We start from the raw sequence: 27,146 nt of genomic DNA, 5'->3' as shown, positions 1-27,146 counted from the left end.
TCAGTTGCATTGTGGGAGAGACGAAAGCATGCTGGGTAAAACTCCTTTTCTGGACACTTGTGTGTGTGACTTGTTCCCTGCATTATATTACTTCAACTCCATTATCCTGGACAAAGTATATCTGGTAAGGGGACAATCTCTGTACCTGTGGTATTGTGTTATACAAAACTGTTGTTAAAACAGGTGGTAATTGTTACAAAGTCATGTGTTCACATGTACACGCTCCATCTCACTGTATTTATTCACTGTTGATTGTAAGTATCGTACTTATTTGATATTCCCAACTTAATACTTACGCCTGTTATTTCACAACCTATATGCAAAGCTAGCACCCACCAATACAGGGATGACAAAAAAAATGACAGGAGTCAGCCAAAGAATGGTAGCACCATGGTAAAGATTATGGTAAAATAGTATGGAACTATTGGTCAGCTCAGAAAGTGCATGTGCAATGTGCTACAGGTTGTATCAATATATGTCAAAAGAATTGAAGGTGCATACAGAGAGTAAAGATACCCTGAACACATCAGAAATATTCATAGGGGTTAACAGCCACTGTAAAAATGGGCAGTGCCAAGTCCAGAAATGAAAAAAAGCATGTAAGTCTGTAGAATTACCTGAGGGACCGTAGTGCCACCCACCCCAATACACGTTTCGGCGTAGTGCCTTATTCCGGGGGTAATCTTCTTCCACTGAAATATCATCTCCCGAGATCTTGATGCCGAGCTCTCCATCTGCACATGCGCCGCCCCCCCTGCGGCCATTTTCCTGGAGTTCACCACACAGGAAACCACGGAACTGAGGGTGGCTCTGGCCTTTCACGAAATGTTGGCAGAGCCCCCCCGCAGTACCATCGGGGACACCCATAGCACCGGACACCAGCAGCATCAGACACCTGCAGCTGCACACTGCATATCAGACACCCCCTCATCCCAGCTTGCAGCCTGCAGCATCACCCCACTCCTGCCTACTCCAGCAGCGAACCAGGGACCCCATTTCACCGCAGTAACCACCCCCCCGGTAATAATAATAATAATAATAATAATCTTTATTTTTATATAGCGCTAACATATTCCGCAGCGCTTTACAATTTGCACATATTATCATCACTGTCCCCGATGGGGCTCACAATCTAAATAAAGCAATAAGACGCGTGGATTACAAGAAGCACCACCATTTTATAAAAATAATTTTTTTTCCTATTTTTCTCCTCAAAATTTGGGGTGCATCTTATTATCTGGAGCATCTTATAATCCAATAAATACAGTATTCCAGAATGGCCATGCTGAAATCACACCTGTACTTCAAGACTCCGAGGAGTTTTGGCACTTACCTGTTTTCGGTGTGTATCATTGTAAGAAACCAGGTCAGATAAGACTATTATTCGACTCAAGCTCCAGAAGTGGAGGTGGCTCATTAAATGTTGTCTTACTCTCCTACCCTGACCTCAAGAACAGACTTCTGGGAGTACTTCTCTACTTCCGTAAAGATGCGGTGGCATTCATGGCAGTCATACAACAGATGCTTCACTGTTTTCTTGTCAAAGAAGAACACAGACATTACTTGAGATTACCAATGGCCCCTATAAAGACATTGCATACTATAGAATGAGGGTGCACATCTTCGGAAAAAGTCCATCCCCTGCACTCGCCATATATGGTCCAAGACATTCTGCCAGAGAAGGCAAAGCAAAGTATAGGTCAGAAGTGAGATCCTTTGTGGAAAAGGATTTTTATGTAGACAACTGCCTGAAATCTACACCAATGAATGAGACTGCATTCAGTCTCCTTAAAAGGGCTCAAGAAATGCTCACTTCTGTGGTTGCACAAGATTGCTTTTAATTGCCATGAATGGATGGAAGCCTTTCCCTTCCAAGACTACTCAAGTGACTTAAACGACTTGGATATAAGCACCGACTCCCTTCCCATGCAGTGGAGCCTTGGGTTGCTCTGAGATTTAAACGCAGAAACATTCACTTTTCAAATCGACAAGGAAGACAAGCCATTCACACGCAGAGGTGTCTAGTCTGTCATAAACAGCTTATATGATCCTCTAGGATTTGTAGCTCCTGTTGCTATCCAAGGTAAAACAGTGTTCAATCAACAGAGATTTGATTGGGATGATCCATTTCCCATAGACAAAAGAGACCTGTGGGCAGGTTAGAGGAAGTCTTTTCCAGCCTTCATGTGACACGACCTAGAAATCAAAGATGTGGACTTCTACACAGGCAGCAAGGTAGTACTAGGATACATCTTAAATGAATGCCAACCCTTTAATGTCTATGTCAGCAATCTGGTGCTACGGATCAGGAGATCCAAAACAATGTCACTATGTGTTTACACACAATAATCCTGGAGACCCTGCGACTAGATCTGTCGCACTGAACCACCTTAAGGACATAACGGGGTTTACAGGTCCTGCATTCCTATATTGCTCAACTACCTGCATTATCAGATCCAACACATTTGAACTTGTAGACCTAGATGAAGATGAAGAAATCTGCCCTCGGGTATACGTTCTACGTATGATGACTTAAGACCACCAAATCAAATCCCATTGTTTCAGCAGGTTCAATTACTTGTTTAGTTCATATAGCTCAGTATTACAAGTCAACATTAGCCACGAGATAGAAACCTTGCAAAGGCTGTCATCACTGCAAACGTGTTTTTACCGTTCCCAACCTAGAAAGGTCCAAGAACGTGATAATTGAAAACATACAGCATGTCTCCAATGTTTTCTGGGACAGATGCAGAAAGCAATACCTCTCTACCTTACAGCAAAGGAAAAAGTGGCAGATCGACATGCCCCTTCATCTCCTGAAATGTGCAGTGAAGGAAATAATTATTTGATCTCTTGCTGATTATGTGTTTGCCCACTGACAAAGACATGAATAGAGTTGAGCGAAACGGGTCGAAAAATTTCAAAAGTCGCCGACTTTTGGCAAAGTCGGGTTTCATGAAACGAAACCCGACCCTAGGATGAGTCGCGTTTCAAAAGTTTGTTTTGCGCTCTTTTTCAGCCAATCAGGATCCACGGACACTGTGGGCAACGTGATGACATAGGCAGGGGTCACCACCATCTTTCAGAAGGGCTTGCAAGTGACTGGCTTGCTTTGGTGGGCGTCACAGGGGGTATAAAAGGGCGTGCACGCCGACCGCCATCTTACTTCTGCCGATCTCAGTATAGGGAGAGGTTGCTGCTGATTCTGTAGGGAGAGCGTTAGGCAGGGAAGAAGACAAAAAAACAGCTTCTGCTGCTAGCGATTTGGCCTGCACAACACACCAGTCACTGTGTGTGCAGTGCAAGGGGAGGCTATATAGTGGTGTATCAGTGGTGTTGGTTGTTGGGCTGCCTTCTAAGGCTTCCTGACATTCCTGCATTGCTGTTTACCCACTGCTCCGCAAACTGCTTTTTTAAAAGCAATCCAATCTCCCTTATCCTCTAGTCACTTTTGTCACAGCTGTGCCATCGAGCCTGTCACATAGCGCTCAGATATTCATTGGGCCTCACACAATCCAAAAGTGTCCAAAAGTGTGTGCAGAGATTCAAAATCTCCCTTATCCTCTAGTCACTTTGGTCACAGCTGTGCCATCGAGCCTGTCACATAGCGCTCAGATATTCATTGGGCCTCACACAATCCAAAAGTGTCCAGTGTCCAAAAGTGTGTGCAGAGATTCAAAATCTCCCTTATCCTCTAGTCACTTTGGTCACAGCTGTGCCATCGAGCCTGTCACATAGCGCTCAGATATTCATTGGGCCTCACACAATCCAAAACTGTCCAGTGTCCAAAAGTGTGTGCAGAGATTCAAAATCTCCCTTATCCTCTAGTCACTTTGGTCACAGCTGTGCCATCGAGCCTGTCACATTGCGCTCAGATATTCATTGGGCCTCACACAATCCAAAAGTGTCCAGTGTCCACAAGTGTCTGCAGAAATTCAAAATCTCCCCTGTCCTATAGACACCTTGTACCTTGTTTTACATTACTATATAGTTTGTTGGATTTTGTCTACATTTCTACCAAAAATGAGGAAGGCTGGTGGAAGAGGCCGTGGAATTGGGCGGGGGTTGGCAGCTGGTAATGATGGTGTTGGTGGTGGATCTGATGGTAGTGGCAAGAGCAAAATAGGACCGAATGCAGGAGGTGTTGAGCCTGCGTCATCGTCTGGCTACATAAGGCCTCGAACGCTTAGTTTTCTAGGAGTTGGCAAACCGCTTTTAAAGGCAGAGCATCAGGAAAATTTTGTCTTACATTGCTGACTCAGCCTCCAGCTCTATCGCCTCCTCTTCTTCAGTTGTAAAAAGTAAAAGCACTGAGTCGTCATTGGAGGCTCATGTTCATGAACCACACCTTTCCTTGTGTCCTTCACCCCAACCAAGATTGAAGGATGACGCAGGCCATACTACTGATTACTCCATGGAGCTGTTTTCACATACCATGCCTGGATTATCAAGTGAAATGGTGAATTACCCAGGCCAAGATGAATCTGACATGGAGTGCACTGATGCACAGCCGCTGATGGATGATTCTGCTGGTACATTCACTCAGAGCACTACATTGTCCTCGCAGTGTACAGAGCCAGATTCTGACCCTGATGAGACTCAGGTACCCCTTCCCGCACACTATACCACCATACACGGTGACACAGAGGAAGGTGCACATGACATAGAAGAGGAGGTGATGGATGACCCAGTTGTTGACCCAGATTGGCATCCATTGGGGGAAGAGGGTGCTGCTTCCAATAGCTGAGATGAGGAGCATCCACAGCAGACATCGACATCGCAACAGCTGTTATCTGGCAGGCCCGGAGCACTCCAAAGACAGGTTCCAAACATCAAAAGAGTTGCTGGACAGCTTGTCCAGAGGGTCAAAAGATCACAGCGTGCTAGGCCGCAAAATGTCTGCCAAAGTAGGAAGAGTGCAGTGTGGCACTTTTTTGAACAAAACCCTCATGATCAGGCCAAGGTTATCTGTAAGAAGTGCGCAAAGACCTTTAGCCGAGGGAAAAATCTGAAAAATTTGAATACCAGTTGCATGCTTAGACCTTTAACCAGCATGCACTTGCTAGCGTGGACACAACACCAAACCTCAAGTGCCACATGTGCAACTGATCACAACGAAGGTAGTCAGCAACGCTACATTGTTTCCCCCACTGTAAGCCCACCGGTTAGCACAGCAGCAAATGTTGAGGTGTCGTTGCAAGGCCACAGCAATCAGGGAATCCCACTGTTATATCAACGAAAGACTGATTCTAGGCCATCAGAAAGAACACCAACTCCAGCTCACCCTCCCAGACACTATGAGTAGGTCAAGAAAGTACTCAGTCTCTCATCCGCGTACACTGGGTTTGAACGCCCACATTGCCAAACTAATCTCGTTTGAGATGATGCCCTTTCGGTTGGTGGAAAGCACAGCTTTCCGTGAACTCATGGCCTATGCAGTACCACGCTATGACCTACCCAGTCGCCACTTCTTCTCTCGCAAAGCCATCCCAGCCCTCCACCATCATGTGAAAGACCGCATTGTCCATGCACTCAAGCAGTCAGTGAGCGGAAAGGTGCACCTCACAACTGATGCATGGTCCAGTCGGCATGGCCAGGGCCGTTACGTGTCCATCACTGCGCACTGGGTTAATGTGGTGGATGCAGGGTCCACAGGGGACAGCGGTGGTGGGACAGTGCTGCCTAGCCCACGGTATAGGAAACAGTTGGCTGTAGGCGTTCGACCCTCCTCCTCCTCCTCCTCCAGAAGCGAAAGCTCGTCCACAGAGTGCAGTCGTACGAGCACTCCATCTGCAGCTGCCACTGTTGCACACGATGTGTCCCCCTATCGAGCAGCTAGTGGAAAGCGTCAGCAGGCTGTGTTGCAGATGATGTGTTTGGGCGACAGACACACCGCCGAGGTGCTGGCCGAGTACTTGAAGCGACAAACTGAGTCATGGCTGGGCAGTGTACATCTTGAGGCAGGCAAGGTAGTTAGTGATAACGGGCGTAATTTTGTGGCAGCCATAGCCCTTTCAAAACTCAGCCATATACCTTGCTTGGCTCACACCTTGAACCTGGTGGTGCAGTGCTTCCTCAAAAATTATCCGGAGTTAACAGCCCTGCTCCAGAAGGTGCGAAGACTGTGCGCGCACATCTGCCGGTCGCCTGTACACTCCGTTCGTATGCAGAAGCTGCAGCGATTGCTCCACCTTCCCAACCACCGCCTCATTATCGACATTGCAACAAGGTGGAACTCCACCCTGCACATGGTGGAGCGGCTGTGCGAGCAGAGGCAGGCCATAATGCATTTGTGGGAGGATACACGGCCAGGCACTTTGAGAGCAGACATGGAGTTGACAGGTGTGCAGTGGTCGAAGCTGAAAGACCTCTGTAAAGTCCTTCAGTGTTTTGAGGAATGCACACGTCTGGTAAGCGCAGATGACGCCATCCTAAGCATGAGCATCCCATTTATGAGTCTGCTCATGCAAACTTTGACGCACCTTAAGGAGCAGGCGTCTGCAGCCAATGTTGATGAGGAGGAAGAGGAGGAGGGAATCCTTGATGACATTCAGCCATTGTCTGCTCAGGGACCTCTCCTGGACGAGGTGGAGGAAGAAGAGGAGGAGGATGATGGGGATGATTACTTAGGGGAGGAGGATGCATCTCGTGGGGCAAGTGAAAATGTTGGCGTGGCAAGGTCTGGTACAGGGTTTGTGCGTGACTGGAGGGATGTGGATTTGCCAGAAAGTGCTCCTCCACCCAGCACTCGCAGTGCATCATTGACACCGGGAACATTGGCCCACATGTCAGATTATGCCTTGCAGATCCTAAAAAGGGACCCACGCATTGCCAAAATGATGAACGATGATGACTACTGGTTGGCCAGCATCCTGGATCCACGCTATAAAGGCAAATTACAAAACATCATGCCACAGGAGAACCTTGACCTAATATTGGCTAATAAACAAGCAACTCTGGTAAATCGGTTGCTTGAGGCATTCCCAGCACACAGCAGCGGTGATGGTTCTCACACGAGCCGTACGGGCCGGGGGCAGCTTGGTAGAGGTGTTCGTGGTGCACACAGCAGAAGTGGCGTTGGAGACAGGGGTTTCATGACAATGTTGTGGACTGATTTTTCAAGTACCGCTCACACAACTGGTAATACTACATCGATGGAAAGTGACAGGAGACAGCAGTTGTCAACTATGGTTACAAACTACTTTTCCTCCCATATCGATGTTCTCCCACACAGGTCATTCCCCTTTGACTATTGGGCCGCTAAACTGGACACCTGGCCTGAATTGGCACAATATGCCTTACAGGAGCTCGCTTGCCCAGCTGCAAGTGTGCTATCGGAAAGAGTCTTCAGTGCATCTGGATCAATCCTGACAGAAAAAAGGACCCGTCTGTCAACCCAAAATGTGGATGATCTAATCTTCATTAAAATGAACCACGCATGGGTTTCCAAGGATTTTGTCCCACCTTCCTCTGATGACACATAGGGTGACAGAAAAATGGCTTGCTTTGGTCCACCTCTTCCTGGGACTTGACCTATTTCACCTTTTGCATCAGCTGAATGTCCAACATCAACATATGCCACTTTCTAAAACTCCCTAACTGTGCTGCCTCCCCCCCCATGGCCGGGGTCACCACCTAGCGCACGACACCGTGCGAGTGCCGTTGCCCTGGACAGGTGGGTAGGCCGACTCTTGGGCGCGGGCACTGGTACAGGGTCCTTCATAGTGCAATCAAGTGTCTCTGACGGTGGTGGTGCACACCCGCCGTCAGACACACCGCCGTACTATGAGGGGCCCAGTGCCAGTACCGACGCCCACGAGTGGGCCCCCCGTGCTTGGGCAGGGCCCCAGCATTTGCAATCTTTACCTCTCCCTGCTCCTCCGCTGTGTAGTCTGGGCCATCAAATCCATGCTGTGCCTGACACCGTCTGAGCCTGCCTCCTGATGTATAGACATATTTTTTGAATGTGTACGCTATCCATACATGTTATCCGGGGATACGGTACCCTTTCTAACCTTTGTGCAATCACGTGCAATCCATACTGGGCCTAACACCGTCTGAGCCTGCCTCCTGAGACATATATTTTGAATGTGTACGCTATCCATACATGTTATCCGGGGAAACGGTACCCTTTCTAACCTTTGTGCAATCACGTGCAATCCATACTGGGCCTAACACCGTCTGAGCCTGCCTCCTGATGTATAGACATATATTTTGAATATGTACGCTATCCATACATGTTATCTGGGGATACGGTACCCTTTCTAACCTTTGTGCAATCACGTGTAATCCATACTGGGCGTGAGAACGGCTGGCGAGCTGTTAAGCAAGCTACAGCACCTGTGGTTTGCACACGTAAGTTTTTCATTTTTTCAGGAATGACGGTTAGGCCTAATTCCGGAACTGCGGTTGACCTGCACTTACTGGTAAATCATTGTTCGCGGGTAATAATTGTAATCAGTGATCCCCATCACTAACGTTGTTCAGCGGGTTATCTGCACCTGTAAGCGACAAACGCTGGCCTTTTCAGTGTAGCGCACATGCAGCCACGGACATGTAAGGGCATGACGCACCAGTTATTGGCCAATCTCATGTGCCAGAGCCTCACGTGTCCCTCTAGTAAGCCGGACTCGGACCGCGGGGCATGACGGCGTCTCGTTCGTTAACGGAATTAAGCTTGCAATGTGTGCATCTGTTCTGTAGCTGGCATGGTTGAGGTTTCCCAGGTGGAGTCGAATTTAACCTTAGGCTCCACTCCTGGTGGTGCCCTTCTGGACATTCCTTTAAGGTTCAGCTTTGCAACCATACTGCCCACGTAAAACAAACACTTTGCCTTCATGAACGCTGTTTGGAGGGTCATGACTCGTGGGAATAACGCCGCCCAATCAGTTAACCTGCTAGAGAGATCCTTCGTTGCTCCCAAGCATGACATCACACTCCCTAGGAAGAAGGTAATGCCACTGTGGCGACCGTACTCCTGGGGGCGACACAAGTGCACTGATGCCCAGCCACTACTCGATGAATCTGCTGGTACATTGACCCAGACCACTACATTCCCCTCGCACGCTACACGACCTGAATCTGACCCTGATGAAAGTCAGGTTACCCTTCCCATATACAGTTCCATCTTACACGGTGACAAAGAGGAAGCTGCAGATGAAAGTGCAGGTTCGGCCCACCCACCATCAGACACGCCACCGTACTATCAGGGGCCCTGTGCCAGTGCCGTCGCCAACGAGTGGGCCCCCCCTGCTTGCCCAGGATCAGAGCACTTGCAAAGTTGAAATACTGTGCAGTGAGATGGAAGATGGGGACGACGAGGAATCCAGACAAGTACAGGGATTCCCTAGCGAGGAGACTTATTTGATTGTTTTCAATGTTGGGACAGCAATTTTTGGGGAGCACTATACTCTGGAGAATGATAGATGGGGCCCACCATACACTGGAACATTCCAAAGGTGGACATCAGACACTGGAGCAGCATTTACAGGGCCCATTATACACTAGAGCAATAGAAATGGGGCCCATTATGTTTGGAGCATTATTTGGGCCCATAAGACAGTGGAGCTTCATCCATGGGGACCAACATATACTGTAGCATTATGTGGAGCTCATCATATACTGTTTCAAACATTATATGGGACCAATGATTCTGTATGGAGAAATAGATGGGCCTCGTCATGAGATGTAAAAAGTGAGGTATTTTTCATTGTACTATACCGCTATTTCTCTGCCGTATCGGAGCATGATGAGTTGTGGTATGTGTTAAAGGGGCGCTCTTTCGCCCAGGGCACATGAAAACCTGCAGCCAGCCCTCCCCCCCACAACTTTAGCCAAATAACCCCCATTTTTCAGTGCGTAACTTGTATTATGAAGTTAATTAAGGTTGACAAGCTTAAGTAAGAAGAATTGATGCTTTTGGCATTCAAATGGGCACTGTAGGTGTGTTTCCTGTCCTCCTCTCACTGCCGACTTTTATTGCCCATTGACTTACATTGGGTTTCGTGTTTCGGGACGACACCGACTTTTCCCTATAATCGGACGATCTTGCTCGACCCGACTTTTGGAAAAGTCGAGTTTCACGAAACGAAACGCGACCCTAAAAAACCAAAAGTCGCTCAACTCTAGACATGAACAGTCTCTAATTTTAAGGGTAGGTTAATTTTAACATTGAGAGATAGAATATCAAAAATAAAATCCAGAAAATCACATTGTATAAATTATATAACTTTATTTGCATTTTACTGTGAGAAATAAGTATTTGATCCCCTACCAACCATTAAGAGTTCAGACCAGTTAGATGCTTCTAGTCAACTCCTTACCTGCATTAAAGACAGCTGTCTAACATAGTCACCTTTATAAAAGACTCCTGTCCACAGACTCAGTTAATCAAACTCTAACTACTACAACATGGGCAAGACCAAAGAGCTTTCTAAGGATGTCAGGGACAAGATCACAGACCTGCACAAAGCTTCTGAGCATGCTGATACCACTGTTTGAGCACACGACAGGGCTAGGAAGTGAAGGAGCCCCATTTGACTTTTTGAGTGTAAAATTTGCTGGAATTATTAGTGAACCCCATGTCACGTTTGGAGAGCCTAAACAATGGAAACCCCCCCACAAATGACACCATTTTGAAAACTAGACCCCTCAGGGAACTTATTTAGATGTGTTGTGAGCATCTTAAACCCTCAGGTGCTTCACATAAGTTTATAACATTGAGCCATAAAAATAAAAAAAATCAATGTTTTTAGCCCCACGTTTTGCATTTTCACAAGGGTAACAAGAGAAATTGTATCATACAATTTGTAGTACAATTTCTCCTGGTTACGCAGATACACCAAATGTCGGGGTAAAATACTGTTTAGGCTCACAGCAGAGCTAAGAAAATAAGTAGTAGAAGGAGTATTGCTACTGTATACCTTATAGCCTGTCAGCCATGCAGACACAAGTTAATTAGATCATGCACTGCACATGATGTACAGTAACTAACTTCCCAGTATTTTGTGACCCACATGTCTTCATGATGACATCGGGTCACCATGGCAATGATCAGGACCCCATGATGACATAGTGGCGTCTCCGATCCAACGGTGGAGTGGCTTTCTTCCCTCTGCATGCTCTCTGCCTGCTCTCTAAATGCTGTGATCTTACTGATCGCAGCATTTAGGGGGTTAAAGTGCCGGGAGGGGTGCGGGCACCGATCCTGGCACTGAGAGCCAGGTGTTTGCTGTCGCCATGACGTATATGTACTACATCGTTTGGGAAGTTCATCCCGATCATGACGTACATGTACTGCAAGTGTCAAGAAGGTGTTAAATAATTAAAAAAGGACCCCTCTGTGTTTTGATAACCAGCCAAGATAAAGCTGATGGCTGCAGCCTACAGCTGTCAACAATATTTGGTTATCAAGAATAGAGGGGATTCCATACCATTTTTTTCTTTTATTTATTTATTAGCTAAATATATGTACTGTAAAATACATACTCACTGCACTAATTATTTCACTGATATATTTATTACTATAGACAGGCATCGGCTGGTGAATACTTTCATCAGCCGACACCTCACCAGCGGTAACCTTTTCACCTTTGGTCACAGCTGTTGTAATCTCAGTGACAGTGTGATTACTGCCAATCAGAGACAGTGTTTCTCACGCTGTTATACAGATGACAGCATGGGAAATGCCAGATGTTTGGGCCACCTATTCATTTGAATGGGTTCCGGGTTCTGGTACCCGAACATCCATGGGTCCGCCCATCACTATTCTTAACCCTACTACCCAGAGACAGCTGTCTTATAACCCTTGGCCAGTCTGTGCATTGCAGTCCGTGCTCATACTGTCTTACTCAGACATTTTTATGAGCCCTTACAATTTAAAGTGTCCCTTTGAAAGCAACCATAATGCTGATGTGGTCCTTGGTGAAAATGAGTTTGACACCCCTGACTTACATATTTGCTTGAAGCTTTATGTACTGCTGAAGAAAAAAATGATACAGAAAGAAGGAATTCTGAATTTTCTTTATGTATCATTTATTTTGTCTCTTTGTGGCTAGCTAGGGCTTTGACAATAGGTTTAGCTCAATATTTACGATTTTCTCATTCTTCATTTTTTTTTTTTATTTTAGTATGTGTGTTGCTGCTTGCTTCACCGAATACCATGGAAACCTTTGCTACTTTAAAGCAATTGATTGACTGCAGTGATTTCTAAAATTATAGCACTGAATACCAGAATGGTAAGCAGGTTTAACAGAATTATTATTATACTACACTGACAGCCACATTAACATCTATAACTGTGCAGATTCTAGAAAGTGTTTTTGTCAAATATGTAGTAATGTAAGACAAAAAAGTAGGCAATTTGGTACACGTAACTAGTGAATTGTTATGTGTCATACATTTCAGTAACTGGAGAAAATGTAGCAAACCTTTGACAGGTTATCTGACATTAAGTGGAGACAAGACTAGGAGATATAGTCTAATCATTCTAATTTGTTAATTGATGGCACTTAAACTGTTTGGTTAAAATAACATCTTTAAATCCACAGTTGAAGTATCACTTTTATTGATAAGATATTTATGCAGCCATTGACTTATAGCTAAACACTACTTATCTCAAGGCCCTGAAACACTAATTCTTGTCTAGTAGCGGGCTTACCTCCCAGAAGAACCAAAGTTTCAGGCATTTGAATTCAAAATGGAAAGGCCCAATATACTTTGGATGGTTTGCCTGTCCTGCCAAAATTGGTGGGCACAGCTAACTTAAAGAGGTTGTCCGCTACTTTTACATCGATGGCATATCCTTAGGGTCCCGTTACACAAAACGATGCACCAGCGATCCCAACAACAATACGACCTTGTCAGTATCGCTGGTGCCTCGCTACATGTTCGCTGGTGAGCTGTCAAACAGGCAGATTTCACCAGCGATCAGGACCAGCGAGGACGCTGGTATCCAAGGTAAATAATGGGTAACTAAGCGAGCGCGTCACTTAGTTTCCCGCTGTGTACCTTGGATACCTGCGTGCTGGTGCTGGGAGCTGTTATCCAAGGTAAATATCGGGTAACTAAGCACGCGCATCACTTAGTTACCTGCTTAGATAATCCGACCATGGACACGCAGAGCAAACGACACCGCAGTCCGTGGAGAGACAAGGGAGGTGATCCAGGTGCTATTCCAGGACTGACCTTGGGTAGATGGTGTCTGACCCCTAAAAGCAGATAGCTGGAATGGCCTGGGGGAATGTCCAACAGATGCAGGCAGGTAGAGAAGATGACAGGAACTGCAGGTGCAGACAGGACAGTCTGACGGAGAGATGAGAACTGGTGGGTGCAGCTGGCTCTGCTGCCGATGACGTGAGCACTGGCAGGTGCAGCTGGGTCTGTTGCCATTGAGGTGAGCACTGGCAGGTGCAGCAAACTTGGCTACCGTTGAGGTGAGCACTGGTGGGTGCAGCAGACTGAGATGCTAGTAATGGGACCTGAGAACTGACAGGCATGTTAGGAACAAACTCACAACATTGCACAGGCATCTCAATGCTGAAGGAGGTGGTTTAATAGTAAGAGACCTCCAGCTATTTAGAGGAATGCTCGCGTCCCCATTAAGAAAGAGGAAATGTGTGCACGCTCTAAGCACAGTGCCTGGAGACCTGCTAGGAGTGCATGCATCCCTGGCAGCAGCAGACCAGGAAGGAGCAGGACAGGAGCCTTGGCAGTGAGTATGCTGATGTCTCTGCAGTGAGAGACGGACTGCAGGCAGAGTGTTTTGACAAGTATTCAAAGGGATCTTCACCTGTTTCTCCCTGTACCATAATATCATCGATGTAATGAGATATCTACACCTACAAAGTGGTCGGATACGGCTTAAAAGAAGATGATTAATTTTATTATAATGATTAAATGATTACAGAATATAGGAAATAGCGTGATATTGCATACACTTTAGCATAATATAAATCACAAAGGGAAAGTACTTACATTGCACACTACACAGGAAAAACTTCACCAGGAGTAGCAAATTATCTGTCCAGGAACATCAGCTGTGAGAAGCAGAACAGCAAAAACAGAGAAATTCTTGGGATCCACACTGGTGTCACAGACATCCCCTTTTTAGTTCACAGGTTAACGGGCTTCTGTCTTAGCTGAAGTCTTCCCCAACTTATATCTTGTTTAGAAACAAATGCTTGCATAACCAAGTATTACACAAGTCCTACCAAATTCTATTTGTCCAATATATAGTATCCCTTTGGCACAGTGGCCAACTCTGAGACGTCAATCAAAATCGGACAAATACATCACCGGATAAAATATGCCAAAGGCTCTCCTGGTACCAAATGTTTTACCATACTATAAACAACATTTCTCGCTAAACATGGATAATGAAACTATGCAGTAATTGGAAATTAGATTATACTATAAACATACGCTTTCCCACTAAAGATTGATAAAGGAGCTATGCCGTCCAGGTGTTGGGAAAATTACAGAAAAAACAAGGCTAATATAAGCTGAACTGTTACTGTCTAATATCTTAAAGGTTCCTTAAAGACAGGCTACCAATATGGATTCCTGATGGCCATTAACATCTTAGCACTACAATCCACCCTTAGCCATCTGGAAACCATTTATCATTTATATGAAATACCATATCCCAAGGGAATAGCTTCAGCAGATGAATGACACATTGATATGAGAGAAGGAATGCATTGTATATAGCAGCATAAAGCAATACAAGCACAAATTATAGCAAAAATTACTCCTAAAATATAGCAGAAATAACCAAAATCAGACGAACAGGAAAATAACCAATCCCACCATTTACCATTACTTTGTGTGATGTGATCAACATTATCATGTAACTGGCGTATCTGAGACTGCAAATCCTGGCTGTGATCTGACAAGTTAAAACAACACATACCTTGAAACTCTTGACATTCATGTTGGTGAATTAGAATCATAGAATCATAGTATCATAGAGTTAGAAGGGACCTCCTGGGCCATCTGGTCCAACCCCCTGCTCAAAGCAGGATTCGCTAAATCACCCCAGACAGATGTCTGTCCAGCCTCTGTTTGAAGATTTCTATTGAAGGAGAACTCACCACCTCTCGTGGCAGCCTGTGCCACTCATTGATCACTCTGTCAAGAAGTTTTTTCTAATATCTAATCTGTGTCTCCTCCCATTCAGTTTCATCCCATTGCTTCTAGTCTTTCCTTGTGCAAATGAGAATAAAGATGATCCTTCTACAATGTGACAGCCCTTGAGATATTTGTAGACAGTTATTATGTCTCCTCTGTCTTCTCTTTTGCAGGCTAAACATTCCCAAATCCTGCAACCTTTCCTCATAAGACAGGGTTTGCAGACCATTCTGGTTGCTCTTTTCTGAACTTGCTCCAGTTTGCTGATGTCTTTTTTAAAATGTGGCGCCCAAAACTGGACACAGTATTCCAGATGAGGTCTGACCAAAGAGGAGTAGAGGACAATAATGACTTCACGTGATCTAGACTGTATGCTTCTGTTAATACATCCTAGAATTGCATTTGCCTTTTTTTGCTGCTGCATCACACTGTTGACTCATATTCAGTTTGTGATCTATTAGTATACCCAAGTCTTTTTCACATGAGCTGTGGCTTAGCCCTATTCCTCCCATTCTGTATATGCTTTTTTCATTTTTATTGCCCAGATGCAGTACTTTGCATTTTTCCCTGCTAAAAACCATTCTGTTAGTTGCTGCCCACTTCTCCAGTTTATTATATCTTTTTGAATCCTCTCTCTCTCTTCTCTAGTATTAGCTATCCCTCCTAGCTTTGTGTCATCAGCAATTTTAATCAGTTTACCCTCAATTCCTTCATCTAAATCGTTGATAAAGATGTTGAACAATACAGGGCCCAGGACAGAGCCCTGTGGTACCCCACTTGAGACATTCTTCCAACTGGATGTGCAGCCATTTACGACCACTCTTTGGGTCCGATCACTAAGCCAGTTATGAATCCACCTAATAGTTGCCTTGTTTCAATAAGGATTGTGTGAGATACTTTGTCAAATGCTTTTCTGAAGTCAAGATATACTATATCTACAGCATTTCTTTGATCCACCCAATCAGTGATTCTGTCATAGAAGGAAATTAAGTTAGTCTGACATGACTCATTAGTTACAAACCCATGCTGACTCTATTTAATCACTTCATTCTTATCCAGGTACTTACATACATGTTGTTTAATAATTTGTTCAAAGATCTTTCCTGGTATAGAAGTCAGACTCACCGGCCTATAGTTGCCTGGGTCCACCTTCTTCTCCTTTTTGAAGATAGGAACAACATTTGCTTTTCTCCAGTCTTCTGGGACTTCTCCTGTTCTCCAAGAATTTTCAAAGATTATGGATTAATCTTTAGGGGTTCAAAAAATTCTTCTGCTATCTCCTTCAGTACTCTGGGGTGTAATTCATCTGGACTTATAGATTAATAACAAGTAATCTATAGTTGCTCTATTCTGTAAGATAGCTTTTCGGTAACTTTGCTTATCGAATGGCTCTACTGGTAGTATTTATTGATCTAGCCACAAGACAAGATTATCTTCCTCCAGCTTTAGCAGCATATGCGGTTATGGCAGGATATCCTACAATTATAAGGGATAACCCTACAATTTCTAATTCAGTTTAAAGGTTTACATTATAATTACAATTTTCAGCTAAGCGAGAAAATCCCCTTTTTGCACGTTTAGCTTTATAGGATGGAAACAAAGGATACATCATTAGGCCTAATCTAGAAATAACACATGGCTCACCTGTTATATTAGCTGGAATATAATTAAAAGTGGTATTCCGACGATAAAACATTCACCCCTTGGACAATTTTACATGTTGTATATGTGAGGGAGAGATTACTGTTTTGCTACACTTCATTTTCATCTTCATTGTGCCATTTTTTTACCTTCGATTTTATTTGCTGACATTTACCTATTTTATTTTGATCACAAGTCATTTGAAAACATAACTCAACAAATGCAATATTTTGAGTCTTTATAGTTATCATGTCTTCAGTAAGAAAATCCTCTCTAGTACAGTTTATGCAAGCATAATATGGGTTGTATGTATAATTCTGGATCACATCTTCTTCAAACGCCTTATCTTGGACAAACCCCCCTATCAATTTTGTCCACAGTTATAAGGGGAATGGTATAGCTACCATGCAAGTTTCTAGTATATTGGTAGTGGTAGCAGTCTTTGTCATACAAAAATGGCTCATGTTCATCAATTGTGCCAAATAACTCCATAGGTTCTGTTTAATTTTCCACAATGCCACATTTTATTTGACTGGCACTTCTTCTCTTTGTTGATACAATGGTTGGGTAATGACCGAGACCAAAACAACCATGCCAGTAAAACTGATAAGCCAGCATCTCCAAATTTGAATTGGACGCTAAAAAGAAAGAACAGACTTATTATTCTCTGAGATAACACCTGTCTGTTGGAACATGTTCCCACTTTCTTGTCCTGGTTTCATAATTATTAACACATTGTCTGCCCCTCTAGCAATCACCTTAGCAGGCTCTGGGGGGCATTTATCCCCAGGTTGCTTTACCCAAATCTTTGCACCATCATTTAAAGAATGTGTGGAGCCAAAACCTTTGTCTCCTCTGACTGTTATTACTGTGGGGGCTGTTTTCTTAATCGTCTTCATTTTCTGGATAGACCAAATCCACAATTGAGCTACCCCATCTCCTTTTTGAATTAACAAGTCACTATCCCCACTATTCAGCAGGAGTACCTTAATTTCACTTTGATAGTCCTGATCTATCACTCCTGCCATCACTTGAATTCCCTTCAAGGCCAAGCCTGACTTTGGAGTTATAAGACCAAAATGCTCAAGAGGCATTTGTAATCCTATAGCAGTTCTGATTGTCTTTACAACTCCTTTCTCTAGTCTGATTTCCTCATGGGAATGTAGACCTAATCCTGCAGCTTGTGGAGTGGACCTGTCATGTCCTTGAGCTCCTGGCTCTAATTCCCAATAGAGAACTGTTGTTCTGTGGTAGAAGCTTTCAAGGGCATTATCTGTAAATTGGGGGTAAATATCATCTTTAATGGTGTTTCTTGTTCTCCAATTGGCCTGTTAAGAATATTAAGGGCTTCATTTAAATCTTTTCTCCACCCTTTGTGAGGTTCATCTCCCAATTTCTTTCTTCAGTTGTTCTTTCAATAACCCATTCATTCACTCTACCAATCTCACGGCTTTGGGATAATATGAGATATGAAAGATCCACTCAATATTGTGTTCTGAGCAAAAATCTGCAACCTTCCTGTTCCTGAAGTGACTACTAGAGATGAGCGAAACAGGTCGGCCAGAGTCATAAGTCGCCGACTTATGCCAAAGTCGTGTTTCGCCGACCGAAACCCGACCATAGCGTGAAGTCGGCCATGTGGTCGGCAAAACGAGTGCCAAAGTCGGATTTCCCAGAATGCTTGCAGGTGCCTTTTTTCAGCCAATGAGCAAGGAGGTATACTGTGGGCAATGAGATGACATGTGCAGTGTCCACCACCATCGTAGAGAAGGGCATTGCAGTGATTGGCTTGCTTTGGGGGGCGTCATAGAGTCTATAAAAGCCCTGACTGCCGACCTCCATTTTACTTCTGCCGATATTAACAGTAGGGAGAGGTTGCTGTTTATCAGTAGGGAGAGAGTTAGGGCTGTAAAGAAATAAGAAGTTCTTATGTGCTTGTGCTGATGGCAATTGTGCTGTACAGTTAGTGTGCAGTGACAGGGGAGGATTTTCTTGTGTGCAGCAGTGCTGGTTATTAGCTGCCTAATAGCTGTATTGCTGTGTGTACACTGCTGTGCAGGCTGCTTTTTATACAGCACTAATACTTTTATTCTTTTTTTCTGCACAGTTACCGACCGTTCATTTTTTCTCACACCGCATAGAGCTGTACGCTCCTTACACACTACCGTGTACCGGCTGGTATCATGGACAAATACATGCTGACTATCTGTGTGTGACTCCGGAAAAACATATGGAGATTTAAATTTTCCCCTACAACGTATACAGCTGTACGCTCCTCATACAGTACCGCATATCTGCTGTTTGTATTACGGTCAAATACATACTGAGTGAGTGTCTGTGTGTGACTCCGGAAATATATACGGAGATTTAAATTTTACCCTACACCATATATAGCTGTACGCTTCTGATACAGCAACGCATATCTGCTGTTTGTATTACGGTGAAATCCATACTGAAAGAGCGTCTGTGTGTGACTCCGTAAATAAATACGGAGATTTAAATTTTCCCCTACACTATATACAGCTGTACGCTCCTCATACAGTACCGTATATCTGCTGTTTGTATACGGTCAAATCATACTGAGTGAGCATCTGTGTGTGACTCCGGAAATATATACGGATATTTACATTTCTCCCTACACTGTATACAGCTGTATGCTTCTGATACAGTACTGTCTATCTGCTGTTTGTTATACGGTGAAATCCATACTGAGAGCGCATCTGTGTGTGACTCCGGAAATAAATACGGAGATTTACATTTTCCCCTACACCGTATACAGCTGTACGGTCCTCATACAGTACCATATATCTTCTGGTATTTTTGGTACATTTTCCCAAATATGGGGAAGTATGGTGGAAGAGGCCGCGGATGTGGGCGGGGGGCCAGCTGGTACTGGTGGTGGTGGTGCATCTGCTGGTAGTGCCAAAAGAACAATAGCACCTAAAGCAGGAGGTGTTGAGCCTGCTTCATCGTCTGGCTCCAGAAGGCCTGGAAGGCTCTCTTTTCTGAGAGTAGGTAAACCGCTTTTAAAGCCGGAGCATCAGGAACAGGTTTTGGCTTACATTGCCAAAACAGCCTCCAGCTCTCTCGCCTCCTCTTCTGAAGTTTCAAAAACTGCAAGCACTGAGTCGTCAGTGCAGACTCCTGGTCAGGAACAACACCTTTCCTTGTGTCCTTCACCCCCACCAAAAGTGAAGGATGCGGCAGGCCACACTTCAGATTACTCCCTGGAGCTCTTTTCACATACCATGCCTAAGTTATCAAGTGAAATCCTGAATTTCCCAGTCCAAGATGAATATGACATCATGCACAGCCAGTGCTACATGATTCTGCTGGTACATTCACCCAGAGCACTGCATTGCCCTTGCAGTCTACTGAACCAGATTCTGACCCTGATGAAATTTAGGTGCCCCTTCCCGCATACTATACCACCTTACATGGTGACACAGAGGAAGGGGCAGATGAAATTGAAGAGGAGGTGATGGATGACCCAGTTGATGACCTGGATTGACATCCATTGGGGGAAGGGGGTGCTGCTGGCAATAGCTCCGAAGAGGAGGGGGATCCGCAGCAGGCACCGACATCGCAGCTGCGGTTATCTGGTAGGCCCGTAGCAGTCCAAAAACGCGTTAAAAAAGCAAAAAGAGTTGCAGAACACCTTGGTCAGATGGTCAAATTAGCACAGCGTGCAAGCCCTGAAAATTTTTCCCATAGTAGGAAGAGTGTAGTGTGGCACTTTTTTGACCAAAATCCTATTGATGAGGCAAAGGTTATCTGTAAGAAGTGCGGAAGGACCTTTAGCCGAGGGAAAAATCTACGAAATTTGAATACCAGTCGCATGCTTAGACATGTAAACACCATGCACTTGCAAGCGTAGACTGACTACAAAACCTCAGGTAGCACACGTGCACCTGCTCCGACTGAAGGTAGCCAGCAAAGCTACATCACTTCCCCCACTGTAAACCCACCGGCTAGCACACCACCAGCAAGAAATGTTGAGGTGTCGTCGCAAGGCCAAAGCAGTCAGGGAATCACAATGTTTTTCCAACGAAAGACTGCATCTAGGCCATCACCACCACCACCACCATCACCAACCCCCTCTCAGCCCGCCATGTCTACCGCTATTTCCACCATATACAACTCTCAAGTCCAGCTCATCCTAGCAGAGACTCTTCTTAGGACAAGAAATTACTCATCCTCTCATCCGCGTACACTGGCTTTGAACGCCTACATTGCCAAACTGATCTCATTAGAGATGATGCCCTTCCGTTTGGTTGAAAGCGCAGCGTTCTGAGAGCTCATGGCCTACGCTGTCCCATGCTATGACCTACCCAGTCAGCACTTCTTTTCTAGAAAAGCCATCCCTGCCCTCCACCTGCATGTGAAAGACCGCATTGTCCATGCACTCAGTGAGTGGAAAGGTGCACCTCACAACAGATGCATGGGCCAGAAGGCATGGCCAGGGCCATTATGTGTCCATCACTGCGCACAGGGTGAATGTGGTGGATGCAGGGTCCACAGGGAATAGCAGCGATGGGACAGTGCTGCCTAGCCCATGGTATAGGCAACAGTTGGCTGTAGGCGTTCGACCCTCCGCATCCTCCTCCTCCAGAAGCGAAAGCTCGTCGACAGTGCGCAGTCGCACGAGCACTCCATCCGTAGCTGCCAGTGTTGCACATGAGGTGTCCCACTGTCTAACAGCTAGTGGTAAGAGTCAGCAGGCTGTTTTAAAGATGATGTCTTTGGACGACAACAGACACACCGCGGAGGTACTGGCTGACTACTTGCAGCGAGAAACTGAGTCATGGCTGGGCAGTCTACATCTTGAGCCAGGCAAGGTAGTCAGTGATAACGGCCATAATTTTGTAGCGGCCTTAGCCCTTGCAAAACTCAGACACATACCTTGCGTGGCTCACACCTTGAACCTGGTGGTGCAGTGCTTCATAAATAATTATCTGGAGTTACCAGCCCTGCTCCATAAGGTGCGAAGACTGTGCTCGCACATCCGTTGCTCGCCTGTAGACTCCAGTCGTATGCAGAGGCTGCAGCGATCGCTCCACCTCCTCAAGCACCGCCTATTCATAGACGTTGCAACAAGGTGGAACTCCACCATGCACATGGTTGAGAGGCTGTGCGAACAGAGGCAGGCTGTAATGCATTTGTGGGAGGATACACGGCCAGGCACTTTGAGAGCAGACATGGAGTTGACAGGTGTGCAGTGGTCAAAGCTGAAAGACCTCTGTAAAGTCCTTCAGTGTTTTGAGGAATGCACACGGCTGGTAAGCGCAGACGATGCCATCATAAGTATGAGCATCCCACTTATGCATCTGCTCATGCAAACTTTGATGCACATTAAGGATCAGGTGTCTGCAGCGGAGGAGGAGGAGGGAAGCCTTGATGACAGTCAGGCATTGTCTGCTCAGGGAACTGTCCTGGACGAGGTGGAGGAAGAAGAGGACTGGGCAACATGGAAGAGGTGTTCATGGTGCACACAGCCAAAGTGGCATTGAAGACGGGTTTCATGACCATGTTGTGGACAGATTTCTCGAGTACCGCTCACACAACTGGTATTACTGATTCGATTGCTACAGACTGGAGACAGCAGTTGTAAACTATGGTTCAAAATTACCTCTCCTCCCCTATCGATGTTCTCCTTCACAGTTCATTCCCCTTTAACTACTGGGCCTGTAAACTGGACACCTGGCCTGAATTGGCACAATATGCCTTAAAGGAGCTCGCTTGCCCTGCTGGTAGTGTGCTATCAGAAAGAGTCTTCAGTGCTGCTGTATCAATCCTGGCAGAAAGAAGGATCCGGCTGTCAACCCTAAAGGTAGGTGATCTCACCTTCATTAAAATGAACCATTTCTGGGTTTCAAAGGATTTTGTACCACCTTCCCCTGATGACACATAGGTTGCCAGCAAAATGGCTTGCTTTGTCCTCCTCTTCGACTTCTCCAATTCCTCCATTTGCAGCTGCTGAACGTCCAGCCTACACCTCAACATATGCCGGTTTTTCCACCTCCCTAACTAGGCTGTACCCCCCCCCCACAACTTTAACCTAATAACCCCCAGATTTCAATGCATTACTATTATAAAGTATATTAAGGTTGACAAGCTTAAATAAGAATTGATGTTGATGCCATTGAAATGGGCACTGTAGCTGTGTTTACTGTCCTCCACTCACTGCCGACTTTTATTCCCCATTGACTTGCATTGGGGTCGGGTTTCGGTCGGAACTCCGACTTTTGCCGACAGTCAGCCGATTTCGTTGGACTCGACTTTTTGTAAAGTCGGGTGGTCCGAAACCCGACTCGGCCCTCCCGGAGGCAAAGTCGCTCATCTCTAGTGACTACCATTGTCACTCTGAATCTGTAATGGAATTCTGTAGTATAATACTATGGTTTCCGTTGTTTTGATGGTACTGTTGATATTGACCGCTTTACATGGACAAACTGTCATGTACTCTGACTACGAATCCAGGGCCGTGCATACATACACTCATCCTCCATCTTATGGAAGGGGACCAATGTAACACTGTGTAACCAAGGTTTTGTCCCTTGGATAATTTTGAGTGTTCCTGATAGATTTTTTCATGCTGATTTCAGAATTTACTTCAGATTTTTCCTATCACGTAAGGTTTTTGAGAAATGATGCGAAACATTATAATATTCTGTTATAATTCTAAAAACTCACATATGAACTTTTTCTGAAACAGTATATTCTGAATTTTCCACTGAAATAACATAAATCGCTGATCTACACATATGCAAGTACTTATGCAGGCGCAGTGAATCATTTGGCTGACTGTGTATGGAGCATACCACATCTCCTGGGCAGGGGAGGAGTAAAAGACAATACTGACATACTTAGAGCATGGCTGAATAGATCTCGACCTTCAATGCCGTTCACTGTCCCAAAGATATGGGGAGGGCAAAGATCATGTAACAAATTTCTACTTCTGCCTTCCAAATGTAATAGGATATTCAGCAAAAAAACAAGAAATCAATAGAATATCCTAAAAAAATATTCAGGATTGAGAGTCCTCAGTAGTTGATACCTTTTAATGGCTAACTGAAAAGATGGTAACACATTGCAAGCTTTCGAGACTACTCAGGTCTCTTCATCAGGCTAGACTAATACAAAATTTTGTATTAGTCTAGCCTGATGAAGAGACCTGAGTAGTCTCGAAAGCTTGCAATGTGTTACCTTTTAATGGCTAACTGAAAAGATGGTATCAACTACTGAGGACTCTCAATCCTGAATATTTTTCTATCTACTGGCTAACACGGTACAAAGATATACATCTTTCCTGTATTAGAATATCCTAATCTTCCTTCAGCCATAAGACCAGTGCCACATGGTGAAAGTCTTCATGTTCCGAAGCCGCCCAAAGTATGGACAATGGAGGACGACGAAGATGAACTAACAATGTCAGTGGAAAATGAAACTGCTGCAGACCCAGACTTTGAGCCTTCTACATCTAATCCACATCTGTTCAGTCAAGCTGATCTGAGTGACTTGGTCAGAAGTTTTCATTTTATAGGGATTAAATTTATGGACTTCCGTGCCCTGCTTGACAAGCCACCACATCCAAGTTATGTTACAGGATTAACAACTTATTAACCAACGCGTTTCAAAGTGTACAGCACTTCTTCAGGGGTTGACATATATGGATAGAAAGAGCCGTCTCCAGTTATATACACAAAAAAATTTGAAAATTGGCGCCAATAGTCACATGCTATATGAAACAGAAGTCAAAGTTCAAATAAATGAAATAGCATAAAATGTAACAATTATCAATCCATGGCATATATCCTGTAACATAACTTGGATGTGGTGGTTTGTCAAGCAGCGCACGGAAGTCCATAAATTTAATCCCTATAAAACTAATGTTTTGGCGGTCACGGAGTGGACCCTTGGACGTGCAGCAAGCTGACTATTAACCTTACGTGCTTAAATCTCTCCTGAAAGGGTGAGTATAATTATCTTATCTTCTTTCAAGTTTACCCAGATAAGACCCTATTGCGCTCTTTCCTCCTATAGATTATACTTATTGGTCAGAAATTTGAAATTGTCAGAGACAGGCAGAATTATTTGGATCAAGGCTAAAAGAACGGAATCTCTTATTACCAGGAACAAGAGTTTCTGTTTTTCGAAGTTGTCAAGAAGACCTTAATCAATTTTTCAACCATGTCGACAGTTTAACCTTTTGCAACTATGTCTTGGGGTTGTTTGGTGCTCTTGGATGCGAACATGATGCGAAGGTATGGTGTTTGTTCATTGACTCGTCAGTTTTAAGTCTGAAGGCTGTTTTACTACACACCAGAAATATCTATCCATCTACATCTATTGGACAAGCTGCACATATGTAAGAAATGTATGAGAATATGGAATTACTGTTGACCCACATTAATAGAAATTATAACTAGAACATATGTGGTGATCTAAAAGTTGTTGAACTTCATCTTGGACTGCATCTTGGATATACCAAGTATTGCATATTGTAATGCACTATTTAAGAAAGGACTGGCCACTCCATGAAAACCTGGTTGCTTGACTGAAGAATGTTAAACATAATCCTCTCGTTGATCCAGCAAAGATATTTCTCCCTCCATTGCATATTAAACTTGGGCTTATGAAGATATCTATAACTTTGTATGTAACCCCCCTTCTCATGTACAGCACCATGGAATTAATGGTGCTATATAAATAAATAATAATAATAATTTTGTCAAATCAATGAACAAAGAATCGGAAGCCTTTTCTTACTTGCGACAGAAATTTCCAAGAATAAGTGATGCAAAGATTAAAGAAGGTATTTTTATTGGTCCACAGATCAGAGATATAATGAATGACAGTAGCTTTGATGGCCTTTTGCAAGGTGCTGAATAAGTGGCATGGAGAGCCTTTAAAGATGTGACCTTCAACTGGGGTACCACGGGGCTCTGTCCTGGGCCCTGTATTGTTCAACATCTTTATCAACGATTTAGATGAAGGAATTGAGGGTAAACTGATTAAATTTGCTGATGACACAAAGCTAGGAGGGATAGCTAATACTAGAGAAGAGAGAGAGAGGATTCAAAAAGATATAAATAAACTGGAGCAGTGGGCAGCAACTAATAGAATGGTTTTTAACAGGGAAAATGCAAAGTACTACATCTGGGCAATAAAAATGAAAAAAAGCATATACAGAATGGGAGGAATAGGGCTAAGCAACAGCACATGTGAAAAAGACTTGGGTATACCAATAGATCACAGACTGAATATGAGTCAACAGTGTGATGCAGCAGCCAAAAAGGCAAATGCAATTCTAGGATGTATTAACAGAAGCATACAGTCTAGATCACGTGAAGTCATTATTTCCCTCTACTACTCTTTGGTCAGACCTCATCTGGAATATTGTGTCCAGTTTTGGGCACCACATTTTAAAAAAAATCAACAAACTAGAGCAAGTTCAGAAAAGACCGACCAGAATGGTGACCTGTCTGCAAACCCTGTCTTATGAGGAAAGGTTGCAGGATTTGGGAATGTTTAGTTTGCAAAAGAGAAGACTGAGAGGAGACTTAATAGCTGTCTACAAATATCTAAAGAGCTGTCACATTGTAGAAGGATCATCTTTATTCTCATTTGCACAAGGAAAGACTAGAAGCAATGGGATGAAACTGAATGGGAGGAGACACAGATTAGATATTAGAAAAAACTTTTTGTCAGAGTGATCAATGAGTGGAACAGGCTGCCACGAGAAGTGGTGAGTTCTCCTTTAATAGAAGTCTTCAAACAGAGGCTGGACAGACATCTGACTGGGATGATTTAGTGAATCCTGCTTTGAGCAGGGGGCTGGACCAGATGGCCCAGGAGGTCCCTTCCAACTCTACGATTCTATGATTCTATGATTCCTTGATGACAGCAGAGCACCGAACTTTGAACAACTTGTGTACAACATGCTCACAGCATATCATTAGATGAAATGCAATATGTCACTAAAAATGCATTTTCTACATTCCCACTTGGACTTTTTTCCAGACAATCTTAGTGCCTTCAGTGATGAACATGGTGAAAGATTTCACGAAGACATTGCGCTGATTGAGAAAAGGTACCAGGGAAAGTGGAGTACGACAATGCTGGCTGACTATTGTTGGAATCTTATTCGAGAAGCATCTGTGACACAGATTATAAACAAAAGTCATCTGAAAAACACTTTTGAACAATCCCTTTTGCTACTGACAGCGATGCACATGTATGTAGTGTCTCGGACGTCATAATGTAGACTATAAACTGCTGTTTCTTTAAAACCTTACATGATACAGACTTTTGGAGCACATATTCGTGCTCAGCATATCAAAATCTATAAGATACAATAAAATATTCTCAGGGGA

The 27,146-nt window shown here is 44.3% G+C and overlaps 1 long non-coding RNA gene across 1 annotated transcript; it reads left to right on the top strand.

Annotated features, from left to right (window-relative positions):
* On the top strand, positions 1–27,146 carry LOC141049462 (uncharacterized). Its single transcript, XR_012220358.1, has 3 exons — positions 1–124; positions 12,129–12,236; positions 26,794–27,146. It is a non-coding gene; the product is annotated as an uncharacterized lncRNA (long non-coding RNA).

Source organism: Dendrobates tinctorius, unplaced genomic scaffold (genome assembly GCF_039654945.1).
Source record: "Dendrobates tinctorius isolate UK_male_01 unplaced genomic scaffold, ASM3965494v1 ptg000144l, whole genome shotgun sequence".
Lineage (NCBI taxonomy): Eukaryota > Metazoa > Chordata > Amphibia > Anura > Dendrobatidae > Dendrobates > Dendrobates tinctorius.
This window is presented reverse-complemented; position numbering and strand designations above follow the sequence as displayed.